The sequence below is a fragment of the Podarcis melisellensis genome, assembly GCF_964234715.1.
Source record: "Podarcis melisellensis genome assembly, chromosome: 5".
NCBI classification, from domain to species: Eukaryota; Metazoa; Chordata; class Lepidosauria; order Squamata; family Lacertidae; genus Podarcis; species Podarcis melisellensis.
Genome location: NC_138537.1, coordinates 58,265,775 through 58,288,220, shown reverse-complemented (window position 1 = coordinate 58,288,220; position 22,446 = coordinate 58,265,775). Strand labels below are relative to the sequence as shown.

Genomic DNA, 22,446 nt, shown 5'->3' with positions numbered 1-22,446 from the left:
ACATTATTTCAAATACACAAGATCTGTGCATTAAAAACAGCTTGAGAGTTCAGAGGACTGTTTTCTGTTTCTTCTGGCCCTCCTGTGAAGTTTCTTTTAAACTTCACAGCCCTTACCCGTTCTGCAGGGGACCAAATATTATGACATGCCTCACACATGCATTTTATGGTAATTTTGACTTATGAATGCTTAACATTTCAAAGTTATAATATTTTAAAAGCAATTTCCCCCATCTACCCATGCAGAATCCTTAAAATGTGCCACATTTTCTTATGTATGTGGAAACATTTCTGTGGAGAGGCACCAGATCCTAATTCAGCTGTAACAAAATATATTTCAATATCTTTTCTCTCTCCAAATATTTTATCATGCGGTTTACAACACAGATATCAACGTAAAATAAAAACCACAAAAAATCAAATCATAGATCACCAGCTAACTATTAGAGGAAGATGTTTTCCTAATTGCCTGCATAAGCCTCATGGCATAGAAAATTTTTCAGCAGACATTAAAACATTAAAACAGAAGGAGGCAGCTGAATCTTTATTGGCAGAGCATTCTACAATACTGGGCCAATGAAACTAAAGGCTTGGTTTCTCCTTGTTGTCAGATAAGCCTCACCAACTTGGGGGACAACCAGTGGATGATCTAAGTGACTAAGGTGGGATAAAAGGGTTCAGGAAGTCCATAAGGTAATTGTTGACCTAAATTATTGAAAAAATTGCAAATTATTACAAGGATCTCGAACCTGGCTTGGCAGCAGATGGGCAGACAGAGCAGATGTTTTAACGATGGTGTCACCTGCAGGTGGCTATGTGTCCCTATCAGCAGTCTGCCACATTCTGCATCCGTTGAGTTTTCAGACCAGGCCCAAGGCCATCCCCATGTAGAGCACATAGCAGTAGTCCAGCTTCAAGGTTACCAACAACAGTTAACAATAACAATGGTAAGGCTATGCCTGCCCAGGAACAGCTGTAGCTGGCACATCAGTTCAAGGTGGTAATAGACACTGCTTGCCACAGAGGACACTTGGAGCTCTAGTGACAAAGACATGCAAGGGTACTTCCAAACTATGCACCTGTTCCTTCATCTAATCCACCACTGCATTCAGACACTGGTTCAGAGCTTTCACAGCCCCCTCTGATTCAGCTGTTATGGAGAAATAGAGCTGCCTGCCTTCAGGATATCAATGACATCTTGCTTCAAAACTCCTAATGGCTGCTCCCAATGGCTTCATAGAGATGTTCAATAGCACTGGAGAAAATTGAACCTCTCAGAAGCCCTAGCACAAGTGCTGGAGCACCATGAATTCCTGAGCCAGATCTGAGAAATCCTCAACATGGATGTTGAAGTCACCCAAAACCACTATCCCCGGTTCTTTCAACACCACACCCAAGACAACCTTAGTCAGCTTGTTCAGCGATTCTGCTGAGCAGTAGGGTGGGTTGTACACCAACATCATCCCAGCTTGTTCCTTTGGCTCAACACCAGATGCAGGTCCTCAAGTCCCTTTCCAAGAGAGAGTCTTCCTAATTATGGGAAGTGAACTCTGATGACAACAGCAAGATCTCTTCACACACAGCCTGGTGATACACACCAGGCTAATGATTTCCTTCCATCCTGAGCTGTTAGCTGTCCTCCTCCTTGGCTCTCCATCTCTAGGGGAATTAACATGGTTTTCAAACAACTGTTCTTTCTCTGCCTTGATATAAGCTATTGCTGCAACAGGTTCCAGTTTGGCAAGAGCAAGACTTACTCACTTGTCTTAATGGTGGGTACCATCAGGTTCTGCCTCTGAACTATACCGTTTCTCCTAGTCCCACCAATATATCAAAGGGAAGGGAGTAATTGTTGGTTACTTGAACGGAAAGATCTGCCCCTTGATGTTTCTGAATCTCCCATTCTGCCACCTGACCTTCCCAGTCAGATTCAGAAGCAGAGAGTGACCCATCTAGCAGCATGAAGCTGGTTGACTCTGCCGACTGCTTTCAAGTTCAGAGTGACATCTCCATCAGGACTGTGGGGTAAGTTTGGGACAAGTCTGGAACACACTTATTCTTTGCATGTGCCAAAGAAAACATCACACACGTGGATCATTTTAGCCCTAAGGGGGTTGGGGCAATCAAAACATCAACCTGTGTATTATACACAACAATGATTACTGCAACATATTTTAACAAATGCTATGCATATTTGAATGGTTTCTGCCTCTTTTAGTGCTCATAAAACCCCCCAACAAGGTTGGAATTTAAGCTGAAATTGGCTTTCAGATACATTACAAAACTGTCATTTGAAACAGAGTGGGAAAGCGTAATTTTTAACTGTATGACTGAAAAATAGTTGAACTAATTTTGGTTTCAGTCTTTAAAAAAATTACCTTTGGGATGAGATCACGCACTGACAATTTTAGCACAGAGGATTTTTTAATTATGAGCAAATGAAAAAAATGAGAGGAACAATGGAAGCTGAAATTCAACTTTAATTATAGCACTTGACAACTACTATAATACAAAGATCAGCAATAAAAGTAGCCTTTTAGGGTACTTAGGCTGGAGACAGATGTAGTATTTTAAGTATGATGGAGGCAGGTTGAGCATACATTCCCTGAAGTCTAGGACACTTTCTTTCACAGTATATTCAAACCACCTCTACCACACCTTGAATATTCTGTTTCTCCTTTAGCATGTCACCAGTGAATCCAGGGTTCTGTGCTGCAATGCACAGAGCAAATCTAAGAAAATGGACATAGGTCCTGTGTAGCTTGACAGCCAATCTTCAGTTGATGCTTTCGGATTATTATTTAGCCAAGTGAGTAAACCTCTAACAACTGGCATATGACTAGCCCTAAAGCACTTTTAAACCATTTTACTAGCTGTACAATGTGACTTTTCCCTGAGCTCTTGGCAGTAACTTACCTTTTCAAGTCCGACCAGTATAACACAAAGAAACACTGTTGGCAGACATGTTCCAGGTCGCAGAGCAAGATTACATGATCAATAATCTTGAAAGCAAACTTCAGGACCTGAAATACAATTCTAGACATTGACATGACAGAAGGATGCCACTCAATATTCAATTGCAGCAAGAGCTGTATGCTGAGATGACATTAAAAAACAGGCTGGAAGTCATTGAGCAACTTCTGTGCCTCTGTATGGCTAATTTAATATTATTCTTGCTTCAGGGTCATTAGCTCGTGGTTCCAAGTGTTGCGCTAGCACTTGATTTGATGCCTATTGTTTAAGCAGCTCTGCCTTGGTAAAAGCCTGCTGCACAATTGTGAATGATATACTTTGCAGTGACATTCCTGGAATTATTTCATTCCTTTTCATTGCATGCACCTTGAACAGTCTTTTGCAAGTTTGCAGGTGTGTTAGATAGTGTGGTGACATGCTGTGAAAAAGTCATTTTGGGTGAGCAAGTAGCATGGGCCTACTGAGTGTTTCTGCCAGTGCAGTACATCAATCCTCTAATACACTAATTGTTTTATCTGGGACTTCAGAAACAGGGCTCTGGAAATGAACGTCTCAGTTTCAAAAATCCCCAAACGATTAAGTGCCAAGTCCAGCCTCTCTCTGAATTTTGCCTTGGCTGACAGTGTCTCAGCATTCAGCTGCCAATCTCTCTCCTCCAAACTCCTTCCCCACATTTCCATAGACTTAACAAGTTGGACAAAGAGGACATCAAGTTTATACCAAAGCAGATGACTGCTTCTAAGCTGCTGCTGCCAATTTGGACTTTGGGAATGATAGTTTTTAAAATTTATTCATCCTGATTTATTGGCATGGTCAAGAAGGAAGGCCAACAGTTTCCAGAGCTCATATGGAAGGTTGGATCTAAAAGTTGTGAAGATTTGTGAACATGCTCAGAGTCTTCATTGCATTGTGTGGCCAAATCATAGTGACAACCAGTTCCCTGTGTAGATTAAGGGTGCATTCAGACGTGGGGAACATTGTGTTTGTTTTCCTGATATAAGCTAGCGCTTATATTCCCTTCACGCTGCAGTACCTGTTGCATTATGGAACTGTGGATTTTTGACTGCTATACCAGCACGTTGTGCTAAATTTCATTCACAACAGTAGGCATAGTGTGACACAACAATAAATGCTGTTGGACAACATCTCTGTTGCCCCACCATTTCTACACACACCTGCCTCTGTTCTGCCATGATTCACCCATTGAAATGGTAGGAAAGAACTGTATGCTGGTCAGGGTCAGCCCAAGCACCTAAGGCAGACCTCAGAATGGCGCCAGGGAAAAAGAGGTGAGGGAAGAGCTACATCATGTGCAAGGGAGAGAGGAAGACTGAGAGTGGGATCTTCTGCCTTGGTGGATCCTGCCACCTGAGGTGGTTGTCTCCCCTGGCTTCATGAGCAGGCTAGCCCTGAATAAAGATCTGCATTGGAATTTGATCATGAGACAGTCACCTTACATGGTCTCATGAGTGAGCCATCCCTGATGTCAGTACACTGCTCCAAATTTCATCACTTCACTTCCATGGTTTTCAGAATTAGTGGGGCTGAAAACAGATTTGTTTCTTGAAGTAATTACCATGGAAATGACTGCTTAACTCCCACTATATTCTGCTACATTTCTGGAAGTGGTGTTTACGTCGTGTGAAAGCTCAAATATAACAGGGAAATTAACAGGGAAATGTAGCGAAATGGGATATACTGATGTGTGAATACAGCCTAAGTGGCTACGAAGTAGCAAATGATTGCATGAATCCATTTGAATCATGTAATTTGAACTAGGGGTGCTGGTGAATTTTCCTGAGCTTAGGCTCAGATTCAAGCTTTGGGGACGCAGCTGTAAGGAGAACCCCATAATTCTTCTCCATCTCTTTAAAAATTTGATACATTGTATTGAAAAAGAAGTGTAGATGTGGGTTTGGGGGATCAGGATGGGAAGGAACTGTAAGGAGGCATGTGTGAATCTGAATTTATGATATGGTTTATCTCTGTAGCTCATGGCATAAGAGTGATATAACTCTGTAGCTCATGGCATAAGAGTGATATAACTCTGTAGCTCATGGCATAAGAGTGATATATATGACATGAGACCCTCCATGATTAGCTTTGGTGACTATGGAACCAGCCAGATTCCAGCCCCCCCTGCTAAAAGGCACTCTGGAATATCCTGAGCTACCCCACATCTGACCAGAAGATTTACACATGGAAATTTAGTTGTTAAGTACAGGACACTCTGCTTCCAACTGGGATTCATCCACACAATAGTACGGTGATACAAAGGCAGATCACAGACAGGTTCAGGTAATTGCTCACTATGGACTCAGCTAAAGGTAAAGGTAAAGGTACCCCTGCCCATACGGGCCAGTCTTGCCAGACTCTAGGGTTGTGCGCTCATCTCACTCTATAGGCCGGGAGCCAGCGCTGTCCGCAGACATTCTGGGTCACGTGGCCAGCGTGACAAGCTGCATCTGGAGAGCCAGCACAGCACAAGGAACGCCGTTTACCTTCCCACTGGTAAGCGGCCCCTATTTATCTACTTGCACCCGAAAGTGCTTTCGAACTGCTAGGTTGGCAGGCGCTGGGACCGAACAACGGATCCCCGCCGCGGGGATTCGAACCGCCGACCATGTGATCAGCAAGTCCTAGGCGCTGAGGTTTTACCCACAGCGCCACCCGCGTCCCTAATGGACTCAGCTACACAGCTGCAAATAAAACATTTCAAGTGTGTTTCAAGTGCAATATACAATGTGACACTAGATGGCAATGGTGAGCCTTATGGAAAATTCAATGTATTTTTAAAAAAACTGTAGTCTTTCAGTTTTTTGTTAAACAATCAGAAATAGGATGGCCAAAGAAGAATTGGGAAGAATGAAGTTTGTTTTTATTGTATATTTGTTTATTGTTCCCCCCTTTCCTGTTTTTGTTTTTGTGTATCATTTTGCTTTGTGGTTTGTGTTATTATGATGGAAAACTTAATAAAATTTATTTTTAAAAAAAGAGAGAGAGAATTAAGCAAAGTTAACAATCAAAATGGTAGGAATTACTCATTTCATAGCCGCTTCCCATCTACTGGTATGTATAAAAAATCATTATATGCAAAAGTTAGTTAGCTCTCACTGCTCCAACAGGACAGCACACAACCCAGTGCTCCCCAGGACTCTGCATCTCTGCTTCTCTTTAAGAACAGGTATACGTTCTCCCCCTCCCCATTTTTCTAGTGTGGGTTTATGGGAAGAATGTAAAGCCCTGCTTCTGTAGGCCTTTTAGAATAATTAGGGAATCTTTTGTTCTTTAATCAAAGTGTGTATGTATTGTAATTTGACTGTAACTTTGCTTTCTAAAGCAACATTTTTATATATTTTGTCACTCCTATTTTATAATAAACCAAACTTTCTTTTTTGTGTATGTGAGAGCCTCTTGTGGGCATAAGATTAAGGGTTAACACACATCCATAACAAGCACATGAAATAACTCCAGCAAAAGATCCTAAACCTCTCAGCAGTGTGTATATGCTGTCGATGTACATGTGAGTCCAAATACAAACATCGTAACAGAAGGGTTTGGAGACCGGGAACATCAGATTGGACTGGTAAAACGTATTTCTGATTTTTGGGGAAATAACATGGGGCACTTCCAAGGCAATCCCAAGGCAAACCCACCCTTCTCTAGTCTGAATAAATGCAATTAGTGTCTCAGACATTTCTGTACCTGAGAAGTTTAAGATTCTGCACTTGGAGTTTGACAACATATAGTTTGGCTTCGGAAACTTGGCGGTTCACCTCCAACACCCTTGGGTTGTGAGGGGTGGGGTGGGCAGGGATCACAAGAGCCATGGAGGCCAGTACAAAAGGCTTATGATAGAATTAAAGGATGAGCAACAGGGCCATGTTTTCAATGGCGATACAAGCCAGTGCTTGCATCAATGCAGTTAACACGGATCAACCAGTCAGGCTGCCAGGCAATTAATGAGATGAAAGTCTAGCCAACCATTCTTGCCCTCCAGTTGTTGTTTTTTTTGTAACGGAGAGGGTAAAATTCAGATAGGTTGGAGGACAAAATTCCTGATACTGCAGAAGTCCAGAGCCACAGCCTTATTCTTTTTTATTATTATTAAAAATGTAAATTCCAATTGAACTCAAGACCAAGTCATCAATTCAACTCCCGTTAAACACTCATGTTTGAAAAAACTCATTTCACCCTCCCTACAGCTCTGTTTCTGTTCTTGACCATTTATAACAGACCATTCTCACCGTACTGATTGAAACCCATTTTAATTTAGAGGAAATGGGAAGAATAAGCCGGCACTATGAGATGCAGTGTCAGGCATTGGAGAGCTAAGTCCTTGCCTAGCCCTGAATATAGTTCAGTGATTTGTGTGAACTGTGCTGAGGTGCCAGGGGGCATATCCGGGACCCTTAAGTCTGATAAGGCCCTTGGGTCTTCTGTCTGACACCCCTATTGTAATGCCATGCCTTGATATTTTTACCGCTCCATGCAGCATCTCTTTTATATGTGATGGATAAATCCTGTAAGGTTGCATGGGCTTGTAAGATCAGCTTTTGTCCCCAGGTGAGATAGAATAGATAGGCTTTTGGGATGAGGTAAAGTGTGTGAAAGATGGGATATTTTACTTAACCCTGAATTACTAGGCTTTTATGAATTTAACTCAGATCCTCGGAGGTATTTTAACATAGTATTTTTGGTCTGTTTAGTAACAACAGCCATCTGAAATGGTAGTGGCACATAGCCAGAGGGAAGAGAGGTGTTAATGAGACTCTCTATAAATGGAATGAGCTCAGGAATGACAGTTTTCCGTAGTACTTTTGGCATAGGATCGAAGAGCCAGGTGGTGGCACGGAGCTGACCGATCACCTTAGATAATGATAAAAAAAAGCGGTGACAGGGGTGAAAGATTCAAGGTCCATTGAAGAATCACACAGAGAGAGGGAGGAAGGAAGGAAGGGGTGATCATTGATACTTGAGATGCATTGTTGATTCCTCGTCACTTCAGTTTTGCTGGTGAAATATGAGAGTTACTGATCAGGGGAACGTGGCGAGTTATCAATATCAGATGTTTAAATGAGTGGAATTATTAACCTATCTACCATTTGGAATGCGTATTTATGGGTTCTCTGACTGGAATCAATCACATCTGAAATTCATTTGTTGGTCTTCAGTGGAGATGTACACTTAACCTTTACATTTCAGGGCCAGTAGATGGAAATTGACGTAGAAAAGTATCCCAAAGGTGCCTGGTCCAGTGAGAAAGCAATTCTAGTCATTCCTAAATTATTCTTATGCTGCAGGGGATAAACATTTGCATCAAGGGTCCCAATTCAAACTGTGGCAGAGTCTGTGAATACTGGCTGCAGTACAACCCATTCAAAGAGAAATAAATTGGAAGGTCTGAACCTATATAGCAAATTTCAGAGCCGAAACCTATGATGGATACTTAGCTTTGGAAGTGAGCTGTGGACTGTGATAGAGATGGATTTTGCAGCTTCCATTTTTATATAGGCTTCCACTGCACTGACACCAGAGGACATCACAGCAGTTTCAAGCTTTTTCTTTCCTTCTTCCTTCCTTCCTTCCACATGACAGGTGTTTTGGACTTCAACTGCAACACTGAATTCCTTTTACAGATAGGTAGCCGTGTTGGTCTGCCATAGTCAAAACAAAAAAAATTCCTTCCAGTAGCACCTTAAAGACCAACTAAGTTAGTTCTTGGTATGAGCTTTCGTGTGCATGCACACTTCTTCAGATACACTGAAACAGAAGTTTCCAGACCCTTCTATATAGTGAGAAGGTGGGGAGGGGTGTTACTCAGAAGGGTGGTGGGAATGGGTGATGGGCAGATAGCTGTGATGAGCCTGTTGACGACTCTTAACGACTGCAATAGGTATTACAGGAAAAAGCAAGGGGTGAGAAGGTGAAAAGTGGCTTTGTCATGTATAATGAGATAAGAATCCAATGTCTTTATTCAGACCAGGTTTCTCCATGGTTTTAAGTTTGGTGATAAGTTGCAATTCAGCAGCTTCTCTTTCCAGTCTATTTCTGAAATTCCTTTGTAGTAAAACAGCTACTTTGAGATCTTGTATAGAATGTCCTGGGAGATTGAAGTGTTCTCCTACTGGTTTCTCTGTCTTGTGATTCCTGATGTCCGATTTATGTCCGTTTATTCTTTGGCGTAAGGTCTGGCCTGTTTGTCCAATATAGAGAGCTGAAGGACACTGTTGGCATTTGATGGCATAAACATAAACACTGAATTCCTTGTTTATCTACAGTCCTAGCCTGTGTTGTCCCCCCTTCTTCTCCTTTCCCATTTTGCCCTCTGCCTCAGGGACCTTACTATAAGGGACACCTCACAGCAGGCTCCATTATTGCGAAGAGTTTTATGCACCCATTGTCCACCTCAGGACCAAACTTGCTGGGTCTCCTACTTGCTGCCATGTTGCTCTCTTGCATCTTCCAAGCTTTTAACTTTTGCCATCCCTGCAGCTGCAGAAAAACACTGCCCTTCCCTCTCATAGCTCCTCCCCTGTTTGAGTTCCTCCAATCAATGAAGCGTTCCTCCACCATAGACACAGCCCTAAGTGCTTCCATTCTTGAGTCTGTTGTGTGCTGGGCGGGTGAACAGTCAGAGTCAGCAGTGGGGAAGAGCCCAAGTGGTAGGGTAGGTCTAGCCAGGGCTACATGAAGTAATTAATAGAGAGTAAATGCCTCACACCTGAGCTTTGAACCATGCAAGCAAGTGAGGGTCAAGATGGGTTAGATTACACTGGGCAACACTTATTTACTTTTTGAATGTTGTCTAGATTTCTACAACTGATTTAGGGTATTTTTGCACTGCTGAATCAGGAAATGGCATCCGTTTCTCTCCATCAGGTCAGGTTTACTGTAAACTGAATGGTGGGCATTGATAAAGGTAAGTACACGTAAATTGCATGTTGCTTCACAATTTTTCAAACTTCAGGGCTTGAACTTCCGTTTCTTGGAACTCCTGGAATGCTCAGCGGCAGGGAGGTCTCTCTTCAGAGTCCAACAGTAGTCAGCCATCATGACTGCGTCCCAGCGACCCTGATACCTGGTCTCCATCTCTTTCATGTCCTGATGGAATCTCTCCCCCTGCTCGTCACTCATTGAACCCAGGTTCTCAGGAAACCGGTCCATATGTTAAAATAGGTAGTGCATCTTGACGCTCATGTTGCAGCCCAGGTTTCTGAAAGCAGTCAGCATGTTGTTGACAATTTCTGTGTAGTTTCTGGCCTTATTGTTGCCAAGAAAGTTCTTCACTACCAGAACAAATGCCTTCCACACTTCCAGTTCCACTTCGTTCATTGAGTTTCTGAACTCTGGATCTCTGATGAGCTGACAGATCTGAGGACCGTCAAAGATGCCAGCTTTCAACTTCTCCATGGTCAATCCTGGAAAAGCCTGGCACAAGTAAGTGAAGCAGTCACCATCCTTGTCCAGAGCCTTGGTGAACTGCTTGATTAAGCCGAGCTTGATGTGCAGTGGTGGGAAGAGTATTCTGTCTCTGTCCACCAGAGGGTCATTGATGACGTTCCTTTTTTTGCAAGGCACCAATTTCTCCCGCACAGGCCAGTCCTTTGTGTAATGCTGAGCACGGTCCCTACTATCCCACATGCACAGAAAACATGGGTACTTGGTGAAGCCAGACTGTTGTCCCAACAAAAAGTTCACCATCTTCAGGTCAACATAAATAAACCACTTATGCTAATCATAACCAATTTTCTCCAGCACATACTTCACCGCTTCATAGTTCTCCTTCAGTGTAGTCGAGTGAGCCAGGGGTATAGAGGCAAACTGGTTGCCGTTGTGTAGCAGAACACATTTCAGTGATCGCTTGCTGCTGTCAATGAACAGTCTCCAATCTTTGGGTTCGTACTGTGGCACTCCAAGCTTCAGCAGAAGCTGCGCAATATCTGCACAGTACACCAAGTCCTTCTCTTCCGAGACAAAATGGAGGTACTCTTGATGCCTGTTGCGGAAGAAGCTGATGTGAGCACTGTCAGAGAGGAGGTTTTTTCCTTCAATCTGGATGCCAACAGTTCGCCAGAGTCCTTTGACAAGCTGAGGTCGCGAACTAGATCATTCAACTCCTTTTGGAAAAATGGATGTGGAGCATCATCTTCAAGAACCACTTCTTCTTCTTCATGTCCTTCAACACTGGAGGCATCTTCGTCACTAATGTCAGGAAGTTCTCCGAAGATAGGCACTGGAATTTCATCACAATGAGCTACAGGACGACGTGCTGATTGAAGATCAGGATACTTCGTGGGGTGGCTGCCCCATTAACTTAGTTTTGATCCCCCAACTTTATGCTTTGCCGCACCAATTTATGGAAGATTTCGAGGTTTTATGACTTCAAACTGATCCCTTTTTGACATAATCACCCAGAACTATCGGACCTGAATACTTCTTGTCATTAAAATAATCATTTCCAATCAAAACAATTATTCAACATGGCATTTTACCCCCACCAACTTCTTCTAAAATGCTCCACACAAGCGTTCATGTGAACAAAAACGTAAAAAAACGACATGTGGCCATAGCTCAAAAACTTGACCTGATTGAGCAAAACCAATATGATTTTTGGATTCAGCGCATCAGATTCGTCCTAAATCAACTGAAAAAACGCAGACAACAAATTTGTTGTTGACCAGTGTTATGAGTAGCTGGGTAAAGAATGAAGGCCAGAAACTTCAGAACTGAGTCCAGAGAACTAGCATTATGCAATCTGTACCCGTTGGTAGAATCACAAGTTTTTACCTAATATAACAAGCTAATACAGTGTAGAGCAGGGGTAGCAAATGTGATTACATCCAGATGTTTGGGACTACAGTTCCCATCAGCCAGCCAACATGACCAGGAGTGATGGGAGTTGTAGTCCATAGCATCTAGTGAGACCATATTGGCTACAACTGGTGTAAAATACAATGACTGAGAATGGATTATGACAGGTCACAATAAGAGGAATCCATGCTGAGGTATCTTAGTCTAGACCCAGAAGTCAACATCCCTTCTATTGGCAAATCTGGGCTGTACAGCAGGACTATCATAAGGCAAGTTAAGAGGTTCTGCATACTGTGTGTGTGTGGGGTGTGCGCGTAGATTTCCTCAAATATAAAATTATTTTGTTTCCACCAAACTCTGGGCAATGGCTGCTCTTATGCAAAGCCCTCCCATAGGAAGAGAATGTTAAAATGGGTAAATGTCCCTACAGTGTAGAAAGTGGGGAAGCGGAGGACTGGCTCCACTGAACAAGGAATTAATCTTTATGTGGTTATTGTTAAGGTGCCTGCTGTTGAATCATGAAGTTAGTCCGTCAGAACAAATTGACAACGCATTGATTTGGGCACCAACGAAGGAAATGGTCAGAAGGAGGTACTACAGCTCAGTGGTACAGTAGCTATCAGGCAACAGAAAAGGCCAAATGGGTTCCACCTGTCTTTATCAAGTTTTGGCCTGGGTGTTTTATCTGAACCACACATTTTTAGAGCTGTTTGCCAGCTCCCCTATTTCTCTGCTCTGTGCTTGTTTTGCTTTGTTGGCCACAGTCTAGCAATCTGATGGAGACTTTCTGTTTGTCCTACTGAGTCATGGTTGTGTTATTAGACTGCAAAGCTGGACAATATTATATTATATTTCTTTCCAGGGTTATGGTTTCAAATATGAACATTCTCTTCAGTAATCATCAGCACCCCGAGACACTGCAAATAGGGTAGATCAGACATTGACATCCCTAAACTTAAATTCCAGTGCTTCAATCTAAGTGATGAACTATACATCAATATTGGGTAATCACTTGTGATATGTTCACATTTTTGATATTTTAAGGACATTATACATGGCTCCGAGACAAAAATTACACATGTGTGTGACTGAAATGACAGCCTTCTGGGATTTGCTACAGAAATTATAGGTTCTGCTGCAATTTACATGCTAACTTCCATAACCTTGTGATAGTTCAACCATTTGTAAAAGAACAGCGGGAGGTCTAATGCTCTAATATTCAATGAATAATTTTGTTTCACATCAAGCACAAGGTCCAGTTTAATGTTTTATTACATTAACATGACACTGGTTGACATATGCCTGGTAATTAAATCAGCTTGTCGTAACAAGGGAGAGAGATAAGTGTGGTTTGTTTTTTTAAAAAAATGATATTGATTGACATTAAACATTTTGATATCATCTAAGGAGCAAAATAAAACGTGTTTCCTTAGTGAACCATGTGGTTTGGTTGGCACCTTTTGAAATCTGTTGCTTGTATAGTATGTTTTGGATGATTATATAGCATTTATTAGGCATTCTGCTGGGGCTCCGTGGAGAATGTATGAGTTCCATTGGCCACACAGAGCTCCAGATATGTCAGGGTTTGCTTCAAAATGCTTCATCCATCCAAAGAAGAACCTTCCTCCCAAGCTTATTTTAACTGGTAGATAGTTTCAGTAGGCAGTGTAGACATTCTCTGCTTCTAAATAACCTGGAGGAGTCTAGGTCAAGGAAGTCCAAAGTTTGCAGACTGTGTCCCTTTTGGGGATAGGGACACAGAAACCAATGGAACTTTGCCTTTCTTGTGCCTTTTATCTGGCTTTCCAACTTTATCAGTTATAGTGCATAATAACGTAAGGAAAGTCCTGCTTGATCAGTCCAAAGGCCCACCTAGTCCAGCATCCTGTTCTCATAGTGGCCAACCAGATGCCTGTGGGAAACCCACAGTCAGAACCTGAGCAAAACAACACCCCCTGCACTTGCAGTTCCCAGCAGCAGGTGTTCAGACGTATTCTGGCTCCAACAGTAGAGGTAGAATGAGAGGCACCATAGGAGTAATATTTAAAACACACGTGCACACACACACAGACACGCGCACACACACACATGTTTAACTTCACAATCTTCAGGAAACCTTCTTTTCCTGCTAGTAGGACACCTGTCTCTGAGCCTGTGTAAGATTCCCCTTCTTTTTCATCTCCTTTCCTCAGCTCTCAGCCTCCTCCTTTGCCCTCCTTTTTCTTGAGACGTTGTCAGCTCCACTTTCCACACCCTGCTGGCTTTCCTGCTTTTCACCATGCTGCCAATTCAATCTCCGTTTCACTCCATGAGCTATCTGTTCCTGGGCTTCCTTCCCCAAGAGGTTCTACCCACTAAGATTCTTCTGCCTATAGGGCATTTCCTGTTCCTAGAATCTTCTCATGGAGCAGGAATAGTTACCTCTAGATGTTATGGGCTACGGCTCCCATCAGCTCCCACCAGTGTGGCCAATGGCAACATTTGATGGGCCTACAACATCTGGAAGGCATCACATTGACTATCCCCATCATTGAACATATCCTGTCCCTAGCCCCTGTGTGAACCTTTCCCAGCCCAACAGACTTTTCATTGCCCTCTATTGAAGCAATTTGTCATGAGCTTTCTATTGCTAACTTCTGTAGTTTGAATGTTCATAAATATTCCATGACATAACAGCAGCTTTACCAGTATCTGGATCCAGGGTGTTCACAGATGGTCAGGCAGGAGTCAACAGTTTTTAGCCTACGCATGTGTATGTAAGTTGAAACACATAATAATTTGTGGTATCTGGAAGAGGCAGGAAAGAGAGAAAGGAAACTCTCCTTCCTTCCTGTGCCTTTGCCCTCCAATTTATCCCCAACTTGTTTTCTCCAGTGGTTTCAGTTGCTTTGAACATACAGAAATCACTTCCACTCCACACAGAATGTTGAAATATCTCCTTCCTTCCTTTCACACTGTGAGTTTTCTGTTCCTGAGCTTCCTTTGCCAAGAGATTCTACCCACCTGTAGTCCAACATCCTCTGATCCCTAGAAATATCCTGCCTCTCTTTCTTGAAGTGCAGGACATGAAATCTGCCACACAACAGTGGCTAGCACTCTAGTTAGGATAAGTGAGCACAGGTCACACCCTTGCAGCAGCTTCAGACTGGGGAAGCTCAAATGAGCAGCAACAAATATATGGCAGCCAATGGGAGTTTCAAAGACAGCCCACACTAAAAGCACACTGTAAATATTGGTACTACATAGGAATGTATGAAGATTTCATGTCATCCATGTTCAGTACCGTGGTACCTCGGGTTAAGAACTTAATTTGTTCCAGAGGTCCATTCTTAACCTGAAACGGTTCTTAACCTGAGGTATGCTTTCGCTAATGGGGCCTCCTGCTGCCGCTGCGCTGCTGGCGTGTGATTTCCGTTCTTATCCTGGGGCAAAGTTCTTAACCTGGAGCAACCACTTCCTGGTTAGCAGAGTTTGTAACCCGAAGCGTCTGTAACCCGAGGTACTCCTGTAATAAACATACACCTATCTTTCCTACCTGATATTGCCATGTAATTTATTTTGTGTGGTTTCTTTTTTTTTGGGGGGGGAACAGATGGATAAGTGATCTGCCCGGATTTCAGCCACATGAAAGTACTCTAGGGGTTCAAAGGAACAACTGATAGCTCTGTGGAAACCTGACACGGAGTACACTTTATGTACTGTTAAATATTCTGCTATATGGAAGTTGCTACGACGTGTCAATCAGCCATTTTTATTGGCCACTAGAGTAAGTTGTAATTTTATCCTGGAATGAAATAGTTCTAATTTTAGACTAAATGTATGAGGCAGATATAGAATAATAAAAAAGAGCAGAGTGGATGAGTGGTCCAAGGCTATGCATGAACTCTGTGGAAAAGCCCGAATAGGAAGTGATCTCACTGAGCAACCATATCCTGTAACACAAATGTAACATAAAGATTCAAAAATTAAAATGATGCACATTTTATACCTATTGAGATAAGTTGCTGCCTTGTTTGAATTTTGAGCAGATTGTGAGCAAGATCCTGTGAGAGTTGAACATTTCAGGCTGCAGTCTTACACACAATTACTTGAGAGTAAGTCCTATTGAACTCAGTGTGACTTGCTTCAGAGAAGACGCACATAAGATTGCTCTGAAGGTTGCAATTCTAAACATAATAAATAGAGAATAAGTCTCATGGAGCACAGTGGGACTTTCTTCTGCATGGCTTCCTATTGATTTCAATGGGAGAGTTTAGCAGATGTGCTTTGGGGCAGCATTTCCTCCTTTCTTTTTTAAAAAGAAAATTCCAAGTTTCCTCCTTCTAAGCATAAGTTGATTTTCTCTTTGTCCGAGGGTAAAAAAAATCTCTTTGAGCAAAGGGCATTGTTCAAAAGGGCATTCTGCTATAAAGGGCATTCTCCGATAAGAATCTATTATAGATTAATTTTGTTTTAGGTAGTGATAATTAGGAGGCTAATATTTTATATATTGAGCGTTAAATTTGGAGACCCAACAAACAGCAACCCTTCCCCTTTTCCCATAGCAGTAACTACTATCTCTCCAGCTGCACCATATCATTACTGTAACAATTAAATTTTTTTTTTAAACCAAATATTTGGCAGAGATGAGCAATGGGGAAAAACAGAGGGAAAGTATTGGGGGCTTTGATGATCAGCATCTTTGAAAAGGATTGTTGAACCTAGTGGGAGAAATGAAGACTTGGGGGTAATCCATGTGCTGAAATATTTTTGCTTCTTTTTCTAGAAAATGTGCAATTTGGTCAGGCAGAAAAAATTGAACAGAGCCTTCCAAGCAATAAATCACTGGATTGCTGGTGACATTCATACAATGCGGATATAGTGTTAACTGTATGAGTCAGACAGCCCTTACTGCACTCAGTCTGTTCCTAGGAGGTGACCTTGCCATGGTGTAGTAATCAATCATTCTGGCACAGGACACACTGTTTTTGTTTAATATTACACTATTGGAATATATAGTAAACAAAGTGCAAAGGAAATTTTGAAAGCGAGCACTCTATAAGGCATACTGGAATATTTAGCTGCCTTCCGAGTGCCACCACATACTCTGTGCTGTGTGGGAGCTTGCCTTCAGTTTACTAAGTTTAGGACAAAAGCGTATGCAGCTGTGCTAATCCTAGTTAACTGACTGTGCAATGCAAGAGGAGAAATTCAGTGGGAATGGGAGGTTAGAAAGAGATTTACTACAATAGCTCCTGCCGCCTAGCATTTCTTATTTTGGCAGCTCAGTGTAGTGCATGCCCTGTGGTTTTTCCCAAGCAAATGATAAAAATACCCGCACTTCAAACACCATAAAGAATTAAGCAAAGAAATCTTAATTATCTAGTAAACATAGTTTGCATGTGTGGAAAGTTATAAATTGCTTGCAAATATTGCTTATTGCTAACAGAAAGGTTATTGGGGGTTTCAGCCTTACGTTTTATGTACCACAGGCAGATTAATTCATGGTGGTTTATATAAATGAATAGGTCAAAATAAGAGGAAAACAGGCACTTTAAAAAGAATGTACTGCAGGTAAAAAATGTGAAGTTGCCCCCCACTCCGAACACACACACACATTCTCCAACAGCACTTGAAGAAATGTTCTGCTAATTTTTTAAGCCATTTTCTTGCATGTGAGACTAAAAGATCTTGTGCCAAAAGGATTACCAATATTTAGCTTGGGCCCAGGAAAAGAGATTATTAGATGGTATTGATGGCATCATTTGTGTAGGTACTCTGTTCAACAACACCCAAGCCTGTTGGTAAAACAAAAGGTAAAATTACAAACGTACCTAATTTTATTGGAAATGCAATTTATTTTTAAATATGAAGAAATCTCTGATGCATATTAGCCCTTTTCAGGCATTTCCACTCATTTATTTCCAAGCACGTGAAGGGAGGGTTTTGGTGCTGGTTTCATCACTGTCCACATGCCAGAGGCTTAATGTCTGCTACTGGAAGTCTTCTTTAATTGGGTAGGCTCCTTGAGAATTTAAATTGCATGAGACTACACAAACATAGAAGGATCCCTGCCGCAGATGTTCAGCCTGCAACATATAGAGGGGATGGAGAATAGAGGGCATGAAGATACACAACAGAGGGGCCATAGCTGGGGAACACACCCCTGCTTTCCCCACTCACACAACTGGAATCAGATGAGGAAGGGATGCTTGGTTGGAAAGGGCTAATGACATTGCAGGATTGCAGGACACTCCAAAACTATTCTACGATATAACATCAGATCCAATTTCTTGGTGCACAACTTGCTGTATTTAATCAGATGCCAGAAACTAGTACCATGCCCAGTGCCAATGCGTTAGCCTTTGTTCATGGTTCTTTGTCAGTAACTTCCTCATGCTGTGTGTGTGTGTGTGTGTGTGTGTGTGTGTGTAGATGTTGACTGACAGCTATACCAGTCCTGAGTGTCATCTTGTTGAGGCAGAACCATGAAGGAAATGAGTGGACATCCCATTTTCTCATGTGAGAGCACAGCGGCTATTTTGGGTGCCATGATATTGCACGATTTCACACTGAGAAAAAGGTGCTTCCCCCAAAATCTTGTGCAGCACCCCAAAATGCATGCTTGCAAAGAATGTGCAGTTTTGGGGTTCCGTGATCTCGTGGGGGGTCATGTGACTCACATTTGAGCACATGTGTCCCATTTTGGGGACTCAAGATATTGGAGGGTTTGTAACTGACATCTTGTCAAAGACTTACAAAGGTTTCAATAGGACCAGGGACGTGAGTAATAATATGCATTTCAACTTGCAGATGGTGGCAGTAGAACTTGCTGGTTACCTCCTCCCCACACATTCTTTGGACATGCAGACAAGAAGCCTAACGTGTTAAGAGGGGCCTTCACCTTCACTAATCCTCATGAAGTGGAGGGAGGATCATGGCAATCTTTATCAATAATATCACTGAAGGCTCTGCCCCTTTGGGCTTCATTGCAGCAATTATTTTCAGTACATCTCCTGCTAATTGTGTCAGATCATATGTTTCTGTTACGGGAGCAGCAGTGCACACAGTACCTGAATGAGATATTGGGCATTCTGCTACTCTGGAAGGGAAGAAAGAAAAAGGCAATGGATAATATAAGCACTTAACTTCTGGGTCTCATTTTCAGTTCTTGTCAAGTTGTATTTTTTTTTTAATAGCAAGATAAATTGGTTGATTTCACCAGAAAAAACCAACAGTGATAGTAATTATTTTATTAGGCATGCTAATTATTATTATCCTAGATTCATATGAGTATGCATGAAGCAGAATTTGGCCGCATGTTAGGGTAAAGCACCAAATAAAATTTATTTCATAGCCAAGGCATTTAATTTTGCCATAAAGTATTTGGCTATAACATTTTTGTTTATCTGTCATCATTTTGAAATAACAGCCTGAAATTGTTTTCCTAGAACAAACCACACAGAGAGGGGTCAGGAAGACCTAAAAAGTATATTGCCTGGGCTTTGAATACATTGTTCTCAACTGAGTTTATCTCAGATGTTTAATGGAGTCACATGTACAATTGCTTAACAGGTCTTCTCAATTTGATTTTGTAAGGCATTTCTGTATCTATAACTGTCTTCTAACAGTGCAATCCTACCTAATTCATAAATAAGTCCGATTTAAGTAGGGTTAGGTTTCCAGCCTAAATTTCCAGATGAAGAGGTCTGTTTAGCACTTGGGGGAACTTACTGTGTTCACTGGAGAATGTACACAATCACTTCAGGGAAGCCCAATAAATTTTGGTATCCTATGCAGAAAATTCATATGGCACTGTTCAATTGTAAACAACAGTAACTAGTTATATAACTGGCTATTTGCTGCCTTTTAATAGTGCCTAGATTCTGCTGCTGGAGACGCAACTGAACGGTGCTGGAATTGGAAACCCTGCTTAATACACATATAGATGTGCCTGTCAGAAATGTAGCTTGGCAAATGCAGATCTTATTCAAATATGGTCCTCAGATGAAACACCCCCCCAAAAAAAATGGATTATACATTTAGCTATATTGAGTGCAACTCCAATCACTATTAACCAAATTAGGAAGTGAAATAGGAAACCACACCCTAGCAGAAGTATCTGTTATTGTAGGTCTTTGCATCAAATGTCACTGGTGGAGTTCAGTGGTTGTTGCTTCCTTTACACTGATCTTGCCAGTACATTGGATTTAACTGCCATGAGCATGGGAATTGCCATGGTCAATATCTGTCTTGTAGGTATCTGGGCCTTTGAATCAACATGACATTCATCCGCCATAGTACCAGGGCCTGCTAGAAAGACAACCTCTGGAAGCATTCTAAGGTAACAAATGTATTACCAGTGCTGGCCCGATCGTTAGGCAGAGTGGAGCAACTGCCTCAAACAGCAGATGTGGCAGCAGTCTCCCCAACATCTCCCTTGAGTCCTCTAAGATGCCCTGCCCCTCCCTTTGGAAACTAGCTTGCTGCCCTCAGGTATAGTGAGAATGCTTTCCCTTTGTTCAAGTAAGATTCAACAAAAAAAAAATTGGAGTTAAATTTGGAAAACTTAAAATACAACACACAAATGGAGCAATGAATATCATACTTGCTGTAGAAATGTCCATCCTAAAATGAGACATGTTAATTTGTTACATTTCAAGATAATATTTATAGAATGGGATATATTTAAAGCTAGTTTTGTCCTTCAGTTTGCTATCTCTTTGAAAAATTGTTTTGAAGGTTGCTGGAAAACACTCACAACACAGAAAATTAATAAAAAGAAATATGTAGATTGTAGTCAATTTACAGATAATAAATAACAATGTAGTGGTTCCTCCCATCCCCAGGACTGCATTCCGGTGGTTATTAAAGCACTGAAGCTTAATCACTGCCATATTTCAAATGTGGCCATGTTGAATGCTCACATGTTTGTATTGAAAGGTTTTTAATATTCATATGTGTAAAAAAAAGGCCTGACATAATGGAACATTTAAATATAAAACTAGTTATAATTTATATGAAGATAACTACACTGTTTCAGGTTGTGTAAGGATAAAATAGTACATGAGTACATAAAAGAACATAAGGAGTCCTCTTTAGGAAAAAAACACAACACTTTAACAAAAATAAAATTGTGAATTAGAGCTTATTTGATTTACATTTAAAGGCTAGATTGACTGGGTAAAGTTAAGCTACTTGGATCACAAAACCCAGCCAACATGTCAGAGGTACACTGGCAGGTTAACCTAGATTCAGTGTACAAATAAGTGTCAATCCCCTTATAGGTTCCTTCGAGGAATCACATTACATACCTCTTCCAGTGCTTCAAATCACCGGGGAATGATCATTTTCGCTCCAGTACCATTACAGTGTACCACTTCCTATAACAATAATGGGTGTCAGGTACTGTTTGGACTAGACAAGATTAAGTTATCACCCCCCTGCTGTGTGTTAATTTATTGCTTCAGACATTTTCATATCTGATCCATTTTCACCCACTCTGTTGCTGTTCCACAAAGTTCTCAGCTTCTGCCAGTCTCGGTATCATTTGAGCTGAGAATACCTGGCACCGTGAAATGGCTTTCCTCTCAGTGCATGGCTCAGGTATGATCCTTAGAGAGAGCAGCTGTGTGCTCCCCATAGAACGGGGGAATAGAAATGCGGTACAAACACAGCAAAGCAATATGCTTAGGTGTGACACAAAAACTCAAAATATTAGCTTTTTAGTAAACAAGAAAGGAAATTGCGATTCTATCTGAGATCCCAGTGCTAGACATCTTTAGGTAATAGTGTTATTTCTTGAAGGAAATACAGGGTCACAGCCACACAGCAGCGACATCAAAAACGTTATTTTTTTTGTCCCCTGGTTTTGTTTAGTGATTATGTAGAACCTGCTGAAAAGGTGTTTATTTCTGTTTGTAAATTGAATGCACTGGGTGTTTCTTTCAGCTTTGCCCCAGGCTCTGTTGGATATGCTGATGGAGTTGGAAGCAGAGTCAGGCACGAGAGAGAAAGAGGAACGCAGGCAGAAAAGAACTCAAGTAGAAAACAAAGCTGTATTTTTGTCATTTCATACCTCTCCAAAGTCCCACTACGTGAGGCGAAAAAGTGAATTTAATATACAACGTTAAATGGGGCAGGTGATGTAAAAAGAAATGTGGGGGAAATAAAGGAATACTGTGCATTAGTCACTTTCTACAGCTGCTGCTTAGGATACCATTGTTTTGTGAATCTCCTGGGTGGCTGCACAGCATGGAATACATTCTGAATTTCCAAGTGTATTGTTGCATTGACATTGTCTGGATGTAGGCCTTAGGCTAAGGTCTAAATGATATTTTTCTTCCCCCAAATATTTTATGATTTTGAGGGATTAGATTAACCCCTGCACCTTTGTGTGTGTGTGTGTGTGTGTGTGTGTGTAGCAAATGAAGCCCCTATTCAGACAACACACCCACAGGGAATGCACAGAGGGGCCTTCAATGAAGCTTAATGCTGGCCGATTCAAACAAAAGGAGATGGTTCTTAATGCAGCACATGGCTCTACTATGGAATCTGCTACCACAAGGAGGAGTGATGGCCACCAACCTGGGCAGTTTTAAAAAGGGATTAGACAAACTCATGGAGAATGAGGCTGACAATAGCTACTAGTAAGGATGTCTATGCTACCTCTAGTATCAGT

The 22,446-nt window shown here is 41.7% G+C and overlaps 1 long non-coding RNA gene across 1 annotated transcript in view; it reads right to left on the bottom strand.

The window, feature by feature from the left end:
- Positions 1–9,739: 9,739 nt before the first annotated feature.
- The window catches only part of LOC309370773, a 325,382-nt gene continuing 312,675 nt past the window's right edge, over positions 9,740–22,446 (bottom strand). The window contains exon 3 of the long non-coding RNA XR_014168678.1: positions 9,740–10,188. This is a non-coding gene — a long non-coding RNA (uncharacterized lncRNA). The remainder of the gene's footprint in view (positions 10,189–22,446) is intronic.